At 41.2% G+C, this 18,012-nt stretch overlaps 1 protein-coding gene across 6 annotated transcripts in view; it reads right to left on the bottom strand.

The window, feature by feature from the left end:
• Window positions 1-17,002: 17,002 nt before the first annotated feature.
• The window catches only part of ZEB2 (zinc finger E-box binding homeobox 2), a 134,565-nt gene continuing 133,555 nt past the window's right edge, over window positions 17,003-18,012 (bottom strand). For all 6 annotated transcript variants that reach the window (XM_032856119.1, XM_032856120.1, XM_032856116.1 and 3 more), the window contains one exon: window positions 17,003-18,012. This exon is cut by the window's right edge. The gene's annotated coding sequence lies outside the window, so the exon portion shown is untranslated.

Raw genomic sequence — 18,012 nt, 5'->3', positions numbered from 1 at the left:
CACTTTTCAGTTTGGAATATTTTTCATTTTCAGGGAAGCCCTAACCAGCTCTGGAAGTTTTGTGACCGAGAAAAGAAAATATCCCAGCCTGAGTTAGGTGTGAAGAAAGCTTAATTGAAAGGCTTTTCAAGTCTTAGTTGAGGGATGAAAACAGAATATACATTGCAAGTTTTCAGCAGTACTGACATTCTAGAATGTTGTATCCTGCTCAGACCCAAAGAGTTAAGACTCCAGAGCAGTAGTTCTTTTTTTTTTTTCTTTAAGATTTTATTTATTTTCTTGAGAGAGAGACAGACAGACAGAAATAGTAACAGAGTACAAGCGGGGAGGAGCACAGGCTCCCTGCTGAGCAGAGAGCCTGACATGGGGCTTGATCCCAGGACCCCAGGATCACGACCCCAGCTGAAGGCAGATGCTTAACCAGCTGAGCCACCCAGGCAACCCCAGAGCGGTAGTTCTTAACCACTATGGCTAGACAGCCTGGTAGGTTATGATCAATTATGAACTACTGTATAAATTATTTGTTACTCTTAAGAGTTAAAGATTGAAGTTTGACAATACCCTGTACATTCATAAATTAGAAGAACAAATCCTCACTTTTTATTCACTAGTGTCCTAGTATAAAGCAAAGCCTTAGATGAGAGAGGAGTGAGTAGAAATCCAGCTAGCATGCCAGAAATTTCATATAACCTGCAACCTGACTTATCAGAGTTTGTCATAGAAGTGCTGCCTACAAAGGAACACAATGCAACCTGGGTATTCGATAGGAAAATATTGAGAACCTTACTTGCCCTAAATGTTTTCATGGCACCACAGTTTTGTAAATGGTGTCTTCTCAGATAGTAGCTGCCATTTCTGGAGGCTAGGATATGATACCTTCCAGTTCATTCTTAGAATGAGTTAACCTGGGAAATGGCTCTGCCCTAAGTACACTGTGACTCTGTGATTGCCCCTCCAGAATCCAGGCCCTCATCTCCTCACAGCAGCTCACATTTTCACTAGAAAACACTGGACTCCTATTCTCTGCCCATAGTGTGAATGGAACAGAATCCACTCTTTAATCCAAGGGGTGACTCGTGATCGGTCAAAATTTATCAGTGCATCTTATTCTTTAACTTTTATTTTTATCCTTGACAAGTTTAGCCAAATGAGATTATAATGCTCACATCTTAATCATTTACCAAATGTAAATTATTTTGAAATACTAAAATTTATAGAAACAATGCTTTAGCATATTTTGTTCTAACTGTAATGTCATGGAAAAGGCCTATGTATCTCTTGTGGTTGTAGAACGTCAGTCTAGAGCAGTGAGGCCAGACCACTTACCTCTTCACACGCTGGTTCTTCCCTCCCTGAAGCACCTGAATCCCATGGGGGAGGAGTGGACCGCCCAGACACTCTACTACATCCTGTGGCCTCACTGCGCTGTGTCTGCCCAGTTCTCAAACTCTGCCTCTGCCTTTGTCTCTCTCTCTCTCTCAATTAAGCAGAAATTCAAGCTTTTTAATTTTTTTTAAATTTAATTTTATTTTTTTACCTTCAGACCTCAGTCTAAAGGTCTGGCTCTGGGTCACCTAGGTAGCTCCGTTGGTTAAGTGTCCGACTTTTTATTTCAACTCAGGTCATAACCAGTGTGTCAGGCTCTGCACTGGGCAGGGAGGCTGATTAAGATTCCCTCACCCTCTCCCTCTGCTCCTCTTTGCATTTTAAAAATGAATGAATGGAATGAATGAATTAATTAAAAATAAATAAGTAAGTAAGTAAATTAATTAATTAATTAAACATCTGGCTGTAATAGGAGTCTGAAAAGACCTCTCCTTAAACCATTCTTGACCCTAAAGATCATTCTTTTCTCAAAACATTGATTGTTCAAGGGGCACCTGGGTGGCTCAGTGGGTTAAAGCCTCTGCCTTCGGCTCAGGTCATGGTCTCAGTGTCCTGGGATCGAGCCTCACATGGGCTCTCTGCTCTGCAGGGAGCCTGCTTCCACCTCTCTCTCTATCTGTCTGCCTCTCTGCCTACTTGTGATCTCTGTCTGTCGAGTGAATAAATAAAATCTTTGAAAAAAATAAAAACAAAAACATTGATTGTTCAAAATCTGTAATAGGATTAGTCTGTCTTTACTGCTCCAAATTCTATCTAAAGGGAAATTTGATACAGTATGTTTACCTTTGTTTGGAAAGAGAATAGAAAAAAGATAAGTTAAAAAACATGAAGACACATTTTATACAAAGAAGTGAGTTAAGTTGGCTGTTATTTGTTAATCCAGTTTTAGAATGTAAGAGAATTATTTAGGGTATGGATTCCTAACTCTCCAGAATAGTCCCTGTAAGATTCATTCTTACACTTGAGAACACAGATCTTCGGGTTTGGTGGCAGCTTTTACTCTCAATGTCCTATGATGTGGTTGCTTTCTCAAGCACAAAGCACATAAAGCCTGGTTTTCTCAAAAGCTTATTTGCTGGTTTTTTTTTTTAACCATGTAAAGGAGAGCTGATGGTATTTTTTTCTAGCTGAAGTTTTCAGATGAAAGAGAATAATACCATGACAGAGTGGATAGTTGGTCCATTTTAGTCCACACTGAGAAAACAGAAGGAGACAGAGAAGAAGAGAATGAGAAGGAAGTGGAGGAGGAGGAGGAAGAGGGAAAGAGAGGAAAAGGGGGAGAGAAAAGGGGAAGAAAATAAAGGAGGTGAGGTAAGGAGAAGTCAGTGGCAATGTGAGGCTTTATCTTTGACTTTGGACGTTGTGGGAGGCATCTGGATATGGTTTCCTGATTAATGACGTTTTCACTGGTGGCCATTATCTATAATTATTCACTATCCACATCCTGTGATTCAGCACTCAGGAACATTGTCACACCTACAGAGACTCCTCGGGTCTGAATCAGTAATAGAGAGTTTTACACTCCTACAAAAGTTAAGCCAAAACAACAAAATTACGTAAAAACCAAACAATCCCTCAAATACAAAATATGGAAAATATTTTTTCTTTTTTTTAACGATTTATTTATTCATTTGGGGGTGGGGGACAGCAGCGGGAGATGGAGAGAAAATCTCAAGAAGACTCATGCTGAACACGGAGCCTGATGCAAGGCTCAATCCCTCAACCCTGAGATCATGAACTGAGCCAAAATCAAGAGTGGGCCTCTTAACTGACTGTGCCACCCAGACACCCCAAGTACCTGCTCTTTAAATTGGACAAATTATAGCAACTTTTTAAAAAATTATTCTATTTATTTATTTGACAGAGAGAGAGTGAGAGCACAATCTGGGAACAGAGGGAGAGGGAAATGCAGGCTCTCCGCTGAGCAGGGAGCCCAATGCACGGCTCAATCCCAGGACCCTGGGATCATGACCTGAGCCACAAGCAGATGCTTTAATGACTGAGCCACCCAGGCACCCCTAATTATAGCAATTTTTGAACAAAACAAACTAGATTTAAAAGAGTGACTTGATATTGACTTGGGAGGACTCTGGCATTCTGGAGAATCATGTGTCATTATATTGTTCATAATGATCAACTCTGTAGGTTCATTATACTATAATAATACAGAATAGATATTCCTAATCCAAGCAGTCATTTTTAAAAACATAGCTAGCATAAATACCCATACACACGACACAGTTGAAATCAGTGGTAAATTTATTTTTTCCTCTGTGTATGGCAATAGGTGTTGTGTGTTAGTTGTGTTCCTGAGGGACTACAATTAAGAAGGAGAGAAAATGTCCATAAAGTTGGGATCAGGCATTTAAAACAATTCTTATGCTCAAAACTACTAGGGGGCTGGCCTGTTTATAGGAAATAGTTCTCTAGAATTAGAAGTGGAAATAAGGAGATGATAATGAAATTCAGTTTAACCAGCAAAGGGTGGTGAACATATGTATCGCTCCACACCATACAATTATGCTGCCAGTTTAGATAATACAGTTGTGGTTCCTTTTGTCAGGCTATTCTATTTCCTGTTAGAGAGGCTAACTTTAAAATACCGTTCTCAGAAAAGGAAGAGAGAACAAGAACTCATTAAATGCTTAACTTATTTTCTCAAATTTCCCTATTGTTTGAAATAATGAGATGATGTCCTTCTAAGTCATCTATTTGTTCATAGCTTATGGGAAACCAGGTTTCAGTCTTGATTGCTTACTAATGGTCAAGCATCCACATCTGGAAATCACCAGGTGACTTCCAGGTGAACCTTTCACCAGGTGAAAGGTCAAAAGCTAAGCAGAGATGACTTATCACTCTGGTACTTGCTTCACTGTGATGATTGCGTTCCAGCCATATTTATCTATATTGCACAGGGGGAGTCTGGAATGGCTTTCTTTCCTCTTTCCCCTATAATGCAATGATCATGAAGCAGTGATCATGCCCAAAGATTGGTATTTCGTTTAGTTCTTCATTAGCAGTTGTGAGAAAAAGGAAGTTAATATCAAGGAGGGTAGACATAACTTAATCTGTTCTAGGAGGCATTTTTTATTGATTGATTTAAATATAAAGTCGACTTTCGGTAGCATTCAAAGGAACTTATAACCGAAAGCTCGTCATTCCTTTACCACGCCCCACTCCTCACACTGCCCTGCCTTTGAGCATTACACTCTTTTCAAGGAGTTGCCTGACAAACTCCTATTAGTTCTTCAACACCAAACTCAATCAGCCCCTCTTCTCTGAAGGCCTCCCTCGACTCCCAGGCAGAGGTCTCACAGAACAAGACAGAACTCCTTCTTCCGTGTTGCCCTTGTAACAATCTGTTCGTTCATGAGCTTCCATGTATGATTCCACATCTATTCCTGTTGTCTAGCACAATGACTGGTGTTTACTGGCAATCTATAAATACTTGTTTACAAATGATCTGTTTTAGAACAGTTTGACTGGAGATGTATCCTGCCATCCAAGGATCAGAATATATCAAGGCATTCTGCCTGTTTAGATTGCTACAGGAACAGAAAGGAACTAAACAGAATGGTAAGAGTTAAGATAATTCTAATCCATTTTAATTAACATTAAGTTCTAGTGTGTTATCTGTCTATCTACCTACCAATTGATCTATTAGATCTTTTCCTTTTTACAGCAGGAATGGTCTTTCAGGTTGCCATCTACATGTCTTTTTCAAGCCAATCCTCATGGAAATGTTTGTTTACATGGGCTTTAAAAAATATGTAGTGTTGTTTTCATAGAGGCTTGAGAAATACTTGGCTGAACAATATAACTGGAAAAAAAAAAAAACCAACTAGGGGAACAAAAAGTACCAAAGAAAACTTAGTGTTCATCAGAATTAAAATTAACTGAAGAAAAACAATAATCATAAACTATAAACCTTTTCCTGCTATTTGGATCATCAGCTTTCATCTCCAGCAGCTTCCCCTCCTGAGTCTCTCCCAAGCTAAAAAAGAGGTTCCTCATACGGGCAGATTAACCTGACAGGCAAGGCTATCTCATGATTTAAAAGTCTCTCTTTAAAATATGTAAAAGGCTAACGGGGAGGTTCAAATTGTGAGCAGCGCCTTGGCTGCCTTGTTACAAAGGTTCACCCTTGTGACTACTTCATTATCACCCTGGATTATCTATTTAGAGCAGCGGAGGCACCACATCTCTAGAATCGACACAGAACAACCTCCTCATTTCTCGTGCTCTGAGGCCTCTCATGGAACTGATAATTGTCAGGCATTCCTTCCTTTTTCAGCCATCCGAGGCTAACGCCCACCAGGAGACAAAGGATCTCTTTGAGGATGAATCTTGAGACAATCCTGGTCCCCTAAAAATTACATGCTGGGAAAATTTTCTAAATACTGAAATTATTGTGTTTCTTTTAGAGAACTCTCTGTGGACCTAACTATGTGAATGGATTATCACAGGAATGCTTTTCTCAAGCCCAAGAGGGAAGAAAGGACAACTGCCGAAGGAAGTCAAAAGGAGAGTGGATGCACGAAACAAAGGAGGGGCACCTGGGTGGCTTAGTCCATTGGGCGTCCGCGTTGGGCTCAGGTCACCATCTTGGGGTCTTGGGATTGAACCTCACATCGGGCTTCCTGCTCAGTGGGGAGTCTACTCCTTTCCCTTGCTCATGCTCTTTTTCTCTTTCTCTCTCTTTCACATAAATGAACAAATCTTACAAAAAAAGAAAAGAAAGAAAGAAAGAAAGAAAGAAAGAAAGAAAGAAAGAAAGAAAGAAAGAAAGGAACTCTGCTCACTCTTACCCTTTTCCCAGTACCGGCCATACTGACCTTTTGTAAACTATTTGGACATCTATGGTCTCACTGGATTCTCAAGACCATCCTGTGAGATGGTTATTGATATTATTCCTATTTTAGAGATAAGTAAACTGAGGTTCAGTGATGTAATTTAGCCAAGGTCACATAATTAAGGAGGTGGGGGGTCAGGGCAAAGCTGGGCCTGGAACCCGGGTCTTTTCAGAAGAAAGCATAGGTTCTCGTGCCATGACCACAAAGCTTCTCGTGTTGAGTAGGGAAAGCTCCCTTAACTAGAACCGTGCATGTATCATGAACTTTGTATGAAGGAACCTAAGAATCCTTTACAACTCCTCTTTTTATTGAGAAAACGACATCAGAAGCCTCAGTTGAAACGTTCTATTTTTCGCTGTGCTTAGCTTTAGGAGAAAAAAAGCAAAATCATGAGAGAATCAGCTCATATCAGCAATTTCATGAGAAAACCAAGAAAAGCAACTCTCAGGAAAAGCCTGCGGTCAGCGCACATTCGGTGCTGTGTGATGAGAAATGAAGCTTTCGATGTTGACCCGGAGAAATCGCAGTTTTCCATCAACCCAGCTAAATGTCTCCATGATCTGAGAGCCTCATGCTCTGGAGTAGCGTGATCAGTAGGCTGATCAAGTTGGCCAGGCATTGTCATAACGGTTGGAGGAAAAAGCTCTGTAATGGGCTCTGATTCAGAAATTCACTTTACATGTATATGTCAGTTTACGGCAGATTCCTACAGGCCAAAGATTCTTTTTTCTGTGTGTGACCTCCCATCTGTTTGTCTTAACTTCATTTGGTAACTGTCCACTGTTCAAAGCAAGGAAAGGACCTGCTACATGTTTTGCAATTACTCACAGTTCTCTAAACACAGAGGGCGCTCACAGTGTATTCAAGTACATAAAATTTTAAGACATGCAGGCCAAGCACCTTCTAGTCTGTTTGCTATGCAGTAGTTATGTAGCCTTTATGGTGGATCTTTATAAAAAGCCAGTTAGGGGCGCCTGGATGGCTCAGTCAGTGAAACATCTGACTCTTGATCTCAGCTCAGGTTTGATCTCAGGGCCATGTTCTCAAGCCCTGTGTTGGGGCCCCCCCCCCACCAAAAAAAAAAGCCAGTAGGATTCAAAAAGAAGTACTTATATTTCATGAGAAAGAGCAGAGAGGACAATAGATTCACCTCTCTGTGATAATGCATTTGGCTTTCATTTTATTTAAAAATCTCTAATAGGAATTGTACCTTTTCTCTCGCCTCCTGCAGTCCTTCACTACAGGATATGTTACTCATGTTAGACCCAAATTTACCTTTGGCCCACACAAACCTGCCGTTATCTTGCTGATTGTTACTGTAAACTACTGACATCAGCAAAGCTTTGTCAGGAAACTGAGGTAATTGAAAATTCCAGAGAAGTTGAAGAAAATGCATCCCAGTCGACTTCAGACTTCTTCCTCTTTTGTATAGTTTGTGTTCCTCATTTGAGTCATTGCTAATATAGTGGAAAGGCTATGTTCACAGTCGGTATTAGGTAGAAGGCTTGTTTATTCCTATTTCCCTTTAACCCACCTCAGTTGGATTGGAGTGAGTTTTGCCTCACTCATTGTATAATTCGTTCAACATCTGGATGTTGGTGGAGGCCGTTGATGCTGCTATATGTAATTAGTGATTATTTGAGAAATGAAGTGGTTCATTCACGTGGGTAAAATTTATGCCTCAATGTAACCATGAATCATTCTCAAAAACCTTCAGGTGTATCAAAATACAAATTTCTTGTGTGCATTGGGGTCCTTTTGCGATGACTCACTTTCTATGTTACCTTCTGTCTTGTCACTGAATTGTTCTTCTATTTGGCTAATGACTGGGGTCATTGGGGGACTGGATATTGCTGACAGTCTCTTTCCAGAAGACTGACATTTTCTTCATTCTTGCTGGGTGCTGGAGTCAGAATGTTCACACTTTTGACCTTCCAGGAACACATGGCTTTTGGCCACCAACCTTGGGATAGTGCATTCATGAACCATATACAGGATGCATACTGAAGCCAAGAGGAGGGTCACGTCTAAGATTAGGGTTTCAGGAAAGATTGTCTATGAAAGTGACCCCTCAGCTATGTTTCAGAGGAAAAATAGAAAATAGAAGGGGGTGTGTTCAGGCAGAAGTAGTTGGAGGGATGGTGACAGATGATGGAAAGAGAGGCAAAGAGCAATCAGCTCATGAAAGCTTTGTGAGCTATGCTAAGGGGTGTGAGTTGCATTTTGGGTGCTTTGGGGAACCACTGAAGTATGTTTAAGTAGGGCTTTGGCAAAATCAAATTGGCAGTGGTGAATTAAATCAGTGAATACATACTGAATATCTACTTGGTAGCAGTAACTCCCTGAGAAGTCAGACTACAAAGATAACATGGTCCCTACCCTTGAAAAGCTTACACATTTAGGGAGAAGATAGACACGAAAGCAAAAAAACACCAGAAGAGCCCTTTTCACCAATGTGGGAATGCAGAATGAATTAGAAGGTGATAAGACGACAAGTCTAGTTATCTATGGGATGGGGAGGGCAGTGAATGAGTTATTTCTCTTGGTATAGCCCTTTCTATTGTATTTAAGGATATATGTCAAGACTGCAGTTATTAAGACTGTGGTGAAATAACGTTCAAGTAAGGCATATACAAAGAAGATCAAGAAATATCTTGAAAGCGTGAAAAAGGTAGTATTCTTCTATCTGCTAGCCCCTCCATGAGGCCTCAGTGCTGCTTCATCCCCTGCTGTGTCAGAGGGAGTCAGCTCCCTGGGGGAGAATAGGGCCAGTGTGACCGGTGAGAAGCTAGTAGGGCCATCCCTGGGATTTGACATATGCCTAAAATGAGGCAATGCCAGTGGTGATCAAGGACAAGAATGAGGTAGAAGAAAGAATGCGGAGTATGACTCACAGACCTGATAACCCATTTAGAGATATAATGGAATAAGTCTCAAGATCTCCTCCCAGAGGAACCCAGGGGTGACAGTCACCAGGTTTTGGGGGGAACATGGTGGGTGGGGGGACGATATAGCCATCTCCATTTTTTGACATGGCAAATCTGAGGAGCCATTGGGACCATCAGGTGGTGATGCCCAGTACTCATTTGAATGCGAGGGAGGGAAGTCTTACTGCGGAGAAGCATCTTTGAGTCTGCGGTATACACAGGTAGAAATTGAAGCTGTGGGTGCTGAAAAAGTCCCTGAAGTATGGTGATTAGAATGAGGAGAGTGGAGAGCCCCGGTGGGGCGCTGGAAATACTGCCGTTTAAGGACTGAGTGAAGAGAGCTGAGCCTGGTTAGTGGGTAGGAAGAAAACCAAGAAGAATGTGGTTAGGGATTTAAAGGAGGACTTTTAAAGAGGAAGTCATCAACGGAGTTAAAAGCAGCCTCTTCTGTGCGTAAAGATGTGTTATGATTTTCAAAACAAATTAAATACATTAGGTGGGACTATTATTCCTAGTAACATGCAATAACTGACTAATGGCATATAAAAAATACCACAAAGCTTAGAGAAAAGCAAATTAAACCAGGCTTTTAAGATGATATACCATATTCTAGGGGAAAAAAAAATGTGAAGGATGGCAGGCTGGCCTTCTGTGAAGAAGTCATAGAGTTGGGTTCATTTCTCGTGGCACAGAAAGGAGGGATTTTCTGTTGAAGTATTCTCTGACATTCTTACCTGTACTTCTGCGGCTCACTCATGGGTGTGTGGGCAGCAGTCGACGAGGAGTAATGGGGCAGAATGGAGCTCATGGACACATCCGAGAGCTCATTCCAGGACCTGGTCCCGCTGATTTGCAGCTTTACACTGCCAGTCACCAGGGCAATATATCAACATTATCACAAGATTCTCTAGTTGACTCACTTCTGTCTTGGGGTTGCTTCTTGCCTTACCTACAGAACTCCCTAGATCCTTCCCAAATCTCAGTGGTAGAAGTACACTGCAAGAATTACTAGTCAGTTTCATAGGAGACTTGGAGCTAAAAAAGATTCAGACCACATAGCAGCAATGAATCAGGGGAGAGGACACATCTTGCTAATTTCTGTTACTGAACTCAGGCTGAAAAAAACACAAACCAAACCAAACCAAAACAAAAAACCCCCAAACAATAAAGATCTGGCTTGGATTCCCAACCCCCTTCCCTAGTTTAAAAAATATTACTGTATTTTTCTTTGACATTTCCTACCTGAAGCAAGGTTTTGGTTCCCACACAACACCCTTTTCCTCTGCTTTCTGGTTCTTCCATTATCTTGGCCTGCCCTCTGACACTGTTTCCCAATTTATGTTTTCCTTTCTCATTTCCCTCTTCTTAGCACTGCCACGAGCCACAAACCTGTAACCATAATGTCTGACTCACTTGGTTCTTCTTCTGCTAATGGACACCATGTGGAACAGGAGACAGGAAAATACTCTTTACAGGAAATCAGACGATAATGCTTGCACTTTGGTGCCCTTTGAAACAAGAATTTAATTATCCTAATTAAAAAGATTACCTTATAGAATACATTTGGGAAAAGGAACAGGCAGTTTGTCCTTTTCCTGATGACACACATCTCAAAACCAAAAGGGATATTCCTGCTGATATTTGTTTTATCTGTTAAAGCTCAGGCACCAAGAGAATGGTTAGATCAGACTTTGATCTTGATCTTTAGACCGACGCAGGCATCGAAAGCTGATGTCCTGGCCATGGCTGCTTTGGGGGTGCATTGGTTTCTTTAGGGCTGCTCCAACCAAGTCCCACCAACTGGGAGTCTTAAGCAACAGAAATTTATTCTCTTACAGCTCTGGAGGCTGAAAGTCCAAAATCAAGGTGTTGGCATGGTTGCTTCCTTCTGAGGGATCTGTTCCGTGTCTCTCTCCCAGCTTTTGGCAATGGCCAGAATCCTTGGCGTTCTTTGGCTTGTAGCTGCGTCCCTCCAATCTCTGCCTTTGTTTTCCCATGGCATGGTGCCTGTATCCAACTTTCCCTCTTCTTGGAGGGATACTGTCCCTGTTGGAGTAGGGGCCACCCATGGTTAGATCTGCAAATACCCCATTGCCAAATAAAGTCATATTCGTAGGTATCAGAGGCTGGGACTTCATTATACCTTTTTGGGGGACACCATTCAGCCCAAAGAGGTGCCACCTATCCTTCTTTCAAGGGTCCATGAGGTCCTGGTTCTGGGTCAAAACGTAAAATCTAGTCTTCTTCCAATAAAAGTGAACTTTCCTGCCACACTTTCTCAAGGCTCAACTGTTAGCTCCACATGGTCAGTGAATCTAAGGAAAGGTGATAATAGGCCAGTGTCACCTCTCCCAGGTATTTGCATTTAACACATGACTTTCTGGAGACAGTACCTTAACCTGAGGTGCTGGTGGGCATTTTGCAGTGGGTAGGATTTTCTTTCTCCTCGAATCACTGCCATCTCCTCCATCTGTGAAACGCATGGGCTCTGCCTCTCTGTTACTCTCTGTTGAGGGCAAGTGATTGCTACAGACAATCTGATCCGTCTTCGAAATACTTGCATTTGTGCATCCCGTGGTTGTAAGTATGCCAGAGGAGATCTGCTCCTCCCAAGGAAGTCCATCAAGGGACAGGATATTATTTCAGAAAATGTCAACCTGGGGAATCAGGCATGAAGAACGCAAGCCCATTCTAAACTGTGGATCATTTTCAAAGAACAAACTGGAGAGAGGGAGAGAATTTGGTTGCTAGGAAAATAGAATAAAATAAACATAATCTCCCTCCCTCCCCGCTTTGTTTTCCATCTTGGGGTGGGCTGCGTTTCCCAGTCTTGCTGTGGAATGTTTGTCCCTCCCATCTCAGTGGTGACAGACTCACAGGGATGCCTCCATGTCTGTCTCACAGGTGTGGGATCTGATCCTTGCCAGTTTAGCGAGACTTCGGAAGAATCTCCCACCGTGGTTGTAAAGAGAAAAGGAGACAGATAATAGTTCACTGGCACCAGTAATCTACTTCCCAACCAGCTGAACGTTTGAATAATAGTCTCGGCACTTGCCCCCTCCACCCCCTCCCCGGCTCCACCACTGTCAGATTCTCTTCTCTTCCCCACAACTGGGAACTCTAGGGAGCAGATTGTTTTGGCTGGAATTAGCCGGGCACAGATGGTACCACCTGCTGCACGTTCCTTACTTCTTATTGGCTTCTCTCTCTGCTCGGCGAGTTTTTGTATTTTTCAGAAGTTCAGGAGAAGGGGAAATGGCTGGGGCCCTTGCTCATGGCTGATTCTAGCACAGCTGTTTTGAGCAAACTGGCAATGGTGGGGACTGTGCTGGGACATGCCGTCAGAGGGGAAGGGGCTTGCAGGGTAACTTGCCACGGTGGCAGCCTGTTTGCTACATCGAGTGCTTTCCTTTCCAAAATACAAACTTTCTTTGGCCCAAACGATTTCCGTTTTTCAGGCTGACAGAGCTGCCTGTGACCAGACACAAGGCAGGTGGTCTTATGGGAGTCTAAGACATGAGATTTCTCTCGTTCTAAAGTCAGAGGGACATAGAATGTCACTGTGCATTTGACAGGGGAAGGAATTACAAAAAGGCCACGGACAGGTTGCTAAGTGCATTTCTTTCTTCCTTTTTTTTTTTTTAAGATTTTATTTATTTATTTGACAGACAGAGATCACAAGTAGGCAGAGAGGCAGGCAGAGAGAGAGAGAGAGGGAAGCGGGCTTCCCACCGAGCAGAGGACCCAATGCGGGGCTCCATCCCAGGACCCTGGGATCATGACCTGACCCGAAAGCAGAGGTTTTAACCCACTGAGCCACCCAGGCGCCCCTGCTAAGTGCATTTCTATTCATTGGGAGTAATAGCCTGTGAGTCTTCTGACTCCCACAGGGTAAGCCTCTCGGATTCATAAACTCTGTTTTCTCACCCATGGAAACATGACATTGGACCAAAAACCCTAACAAGTCTCCCTCCTTAAAATTCTCTGAAATTCCATCTCGGAAGTTGTTCTTGAGTGCTTATTCACAAGAGATCACGTGATGAACCCTTCTCGGGGGCCTGGCAAATGTTTTCTCTTCCTGACTTCATCTTCCTTTCTTTTCCCTTTTCTGCTGTGTTTCCTTAGACTGGCCTTTTTATTCTCAAAACGCCAACCCCGTTCCTCTCTCAGGTTTGTGTAGCTGCTGGTCCTTCCTCCTGGAACGCTCTCACTCCAGCTCTTCTCATGGCTCCCTTCTCATCCTTCAAGCTGGGGTCAGACACTGCTGCTTCAGAGAGATTTATCCCGGCGCTCCCCGCCTGACCCCCCCAGGCTGAGGTTGCCTGTGCCCTAATTCCATCTCAGCCACTTTTCTAGCATCTTTTATTTTCAACATGTTAACCATTTTGTTATCTACCATCTCCCCTACAACATAAAGCCATTGAAGAGGAGCTATTGTTTGTTCATACTGTATTCCCGGGACACAGAAAAGTGTTTTTCATATAGCATCACTCAACAATATGTGTGCTATTGAGGGAATGGTGTGATACTGTGTTTAAATAAAAAAAAAAAAACACCACAGTGTGGGAGAGGGCACATTTGGGACTTTCATATCCATTCATTCCCTCTGGGACCTGGAATTCTGTATTCTACCTGTTTGTGTATGTCCGTCTCTGACAGATTACAAGAAACCTGAGACCAGTAGTCCTACCTTGTTCATCTTTGTATATCCTGTAGTACCCAGCTTCATGCCTTACACATGGTAGGCACTCAGAAAATTGGGCAGCTATCAATGTTGTAACTATTACTTATTAGTATTATTCTTAGGACCACTCAATAGAATAGAACAGAAGAATCGTGGAAGTATTAAAAGCATTAATAGAAGCAATAAGACTATCTTTGGAGACCTGGCTCCTGGACTCAGCTCTGTTAGTGAATGTGGGATGACTTGGGTTCTTACTCTCTCTGGGTCCCAGAATTTTAAAAGCCAAGGCTTCAAAGGAGAGAATATCTCTGATCTCTCCATGCTTGTCTGCCTGCCTGCTTTCCTCCCTCCCTCCCTCCTTCCCTCCCTTCCTTCCTTCTCTCCTTTCTTCCTTCCATCTATTTCAGTTGATTCCACGTTTCCATTTGCAGATGTATGAATCTCCTACTGCTCCTGGTATCCTGCTGCCTTCTTTCTTCCTCTGACCACCTCTGGTCATTCGGCACACATGGGATTCAGAAAAGGCATAACTAGAAAAAGACTCACAAAGAAGTGAGTTCAGGCTGAAAACTGGTTGGAGAGGCTCGATGGAGCAACAGCTCCTCAATGGACATAGCCTTGTCAAAAGTCTTGGACAAAACGAGTGCGCAAAACGTAAGAACACCAGTTAGCAATTTTTAAAGAGCATTTGTCAAAATTGAGACTGTCCCTGGCTCTCAGAGAAGATGCTGGTCCCAGAGTGATTAACAGCCTCAGATGATGGTATGATCAGAGTAATACAGCCTTTCCAAGGTAGATTATTTTCATTTCATCCATGCATGAAGAATCCTTGTGGACCCGAAGGGACTTCTTGCAGGAAGTAGGGGAACTAGCTCATTTCTTTTTGAAGCTCCCATAGCCATTTGAAGGAGTGTTTCACTGTGACACGTTGAAGAGAGCACTGTCAGGAGGCTAGGGTTCCGGCAGTCTATGCTTAAGTGCTTTCTAGATCATTTGGGAAAAGAAACAAACAACCAGTGTGGTCTCAAGGATATGCAGATTTCAGTTTCCTCATCCATAAGATTCGAGGGGTGGATCAATAGGGTTATTTATATTTTTTTTTCTAAGTGTTACACACATAAAGATTCTTTTCCTACCTAGTTCATAGGAGAGTCTTACTGAAGAACAAGAACAAGATTTTTGACACTTTTAATGCAGACACGAAGTGTGTTATAATTCGGTCAGGCCATAAAGGAGTTTATAACACATTTATCAGGTGATCTGCAGTGAAAGTATCTGGCTCAAAAAACCCCGGCAATTCCTGGAAAACTATCTATATGAATCACTATTTTAATTTCCACTTTAAAAACCGAGGTGGTACATAATAAGCAGCTATTGTGATTAGAACTCTTCTTCTTAGATAAGACTTTTTTTTTCCTCTAATGTTCCAACACCGTGTATTTTAAAGTGACTGAAATGTTCCTTTTCATGGCATTGTCTTTGATGATACAAAAACCTTTTATATTACGGAAAAGAAAAAAAAAAGAGGTGTTTACTCATATGTTAGGCTGTTTCTTCTAAGACCTACTTTCTCCAGGAATGGCATTTTAAGAGTTAAAAACAAGCTGGGCAGGGTGGTTTGTACTTCTCTTTTTCCCCTCTTGCGTAGATGTACCTTCAACCGGAAACTTACACGCTCACACTTTCTAAGCATGTTCGATAACGAAGTAGTAGACCTCCACTGAATGTTTCAGGACTGCGGGAAGCGGTGGGGGTGATTCAATAGTTGGTGTTCTCCCTTTATGTCTGCAGCAATCCTGGGCTGCTCTACGGGGTTGGGAAATATTGTTTGTGCTGGAAGTGGTATCTTTCAGAAGAGGTGTAAAAACCTAGGTCTAGGTTGCTTGTGGTCACTAAATACGCATAATGTTTTCTCTGAGTGTAGGGATGTTCTTGCGTTTCCTATCTAAATTTATATTCCTTTATTCGTCTCTATTTTTTTCCCAAGTAGTTTGAAGACTATGTTCCTCTTTTCCTAAACCAAACTAGAATGAAGCATAACTATACTTCTTAGCCCTATAATAAGACTGTTTTAGGGATGGATAAAAGTGATTCTCCCTTGAGGAAAGGTCATAAACTAAAATCTAACTTTCTTATAAAAAGAGTAAAGGTAAATTAACATTTTTTTCTCTTTTTTGGTTGGCATACCTTTTAAGTTACATAGTGTTTCTTGTGATGTTGCCTTTAGAACCTTTTATTTTTCCAGTATCAACATTTTAAGGGTTTTCCATTCATGTAAGATAGCAATGTAATATATCAAATGTCACAGAAACACTCCATTTTAGCTCCTTTAATCTCTAATGTTGTTTTTTAACACCAAATATTCAATGTACACATACAAGGTCTGCAAAACCTATGTTTTCTCTCTCTCTCTCTCTCTCTCTCTCTCATCCTTCCATTTGACTCCTCTGAAAATGGTCAGAGCAGGATCATAATGCACAAATCTTTCCTTGAATGTTTCCTTATGTTAGATCAATTCCTTCTGAGTCCTGGCTTGCCAATACGAGATTTCCTGCCAGGGCAATAGTCTATTTTTAACATTTTGGGGGCTTATTCTTCATTCCAAATCTAACAGGCATGTTCTGTGAAGTGAAAGAGAGAAAGCTGATGGGTGCACTTACAAATCAGGACCATCAGGATTTGCAATTTCTGTAGAATCGAAGATATGAATGAGAAAGACCAATTAGAACACTTAAAAGATCACTTGTCACTGCTTTAATCTTCATGTACTCTTTACTCATCATTTTCTTTGACTAAAATTATGAGAATCTTTGTCATATTCATCTCAAAGCCAAATGGGAACAGTAGTGCGCCTTTCATATTTTCAATATTTTGGAGCATTTTTAACATGTCATACTAGATTATGGGTGGTGGGTGCCTGTTTTAAATTGAGAAAGTTTTTGGTTTGTGCATATTCAGTATCATGTCAACCCAGTGTTATTCCTCTAGCTCCGTATTTCACATACAAATGAAGCCTGAGGGCTTTATTTCTGTTATTCAATAGCATTTGTTGAATTCAGAGATTAATAGATCATCTTCAACCCTGAAACAGAGGCTCTCTGAAACATCAGACCCAAAAAATTGGACACGGCCTATTAGCCCAAAAGAACAGGTTGCCAATGATCTCCATGTTTATTTAAATATTTAGCTCTAAAGGAAGCAATCATTCCTTTATACTTCTTTAAATTTAGTATTGACATTTTTATTTTGGGAAAGGAGGTCTTTTTTTTTTTTTTTTAACATGGATACAGGAAAAGAAAACTCTCCAATAAAAATATTGTCTAAAAAGTTTGCTTTGTCTGCATGATTTACTAAATATGTACAATTTCAATTCACAGCGAAGGTAACAAAGATTTAAACAGCCAACATCACAAATGTCTCAAGTTCTAAAAAAAAAAAAAAATCACTGTGCACAGTTTAACAATTTAATTGAATAAAAACCAAAGCTAAGCCTTCAGTCTGAATCTTTTTTATGATGGGCACAAGCCATGTATTTTCTTCATCTTTGTTACACGATGCATATTTCAGTGACTAAACGCCCCTTCCCATTTTAGTATATTAGGTTATGTCAGTATATACTTAAGAGAGGCATAAGTTGCCTCTTGGTACACCTATATGATTCGTGATGTGTTCACATATATGTCATAATATTTATTAATATATAAAATGATCAGATGAGTCACCTGTGATTTTTTTAATGTCTTCAAATGTAGGAATGTTTTATTGTATGCATAAAAGTTATCAAATTTATGGGAGTGCTATTTAAAGTGATATTAATTTAAACAGTGTCCCTTTGATGTCCAGGAAGAACTATTCTGCACTTAAAAGACAGAGATTTCACCTTTCTACCCAATTCAGGTTTGTGAAGTTCACTATCATATGAATCTGAGGGTTGTGGTCATTCCAATATAATGATCAAGTGAATGAATCAATTAATCATTAGAAACAAATGTCATTGAATACAGAATAGTTGAGTTACAGTTAAGGATGGAGCCATAACTTTGGCTAACCCTATAAAATCTATAATAAAGTTGTTTTCACATATATTTTTTTCCCACATAAATTCTTTGGTGTTTCCCACCCGCCCTGTTTTAGTGCTGTGATTGATGAACATGCAATGTGA

The sequence above is a fragment of the Lontra canadensis genome, unplaced genomic scaffold, assembly GCF_010015895.1.
Source record: "Lontra canadensis isolate GAN:19392208 unplaced genomic scaffold, GSC_riverotter_1.0 scaffold11, whole genome shotgun sequence".
Taxonomy (NCBI): domain Eukaryota; kingdom Metazoa; phylum Chordata; class Mammalia; order Carnivora; family Mustelidae; genus Lontra; species Lontra canadensis.
The sequence above is the reverse complement of the archived record's forward strand: the minus strand, read 5'-3'. Positions and strand labels throughout refer to the sequence as shown.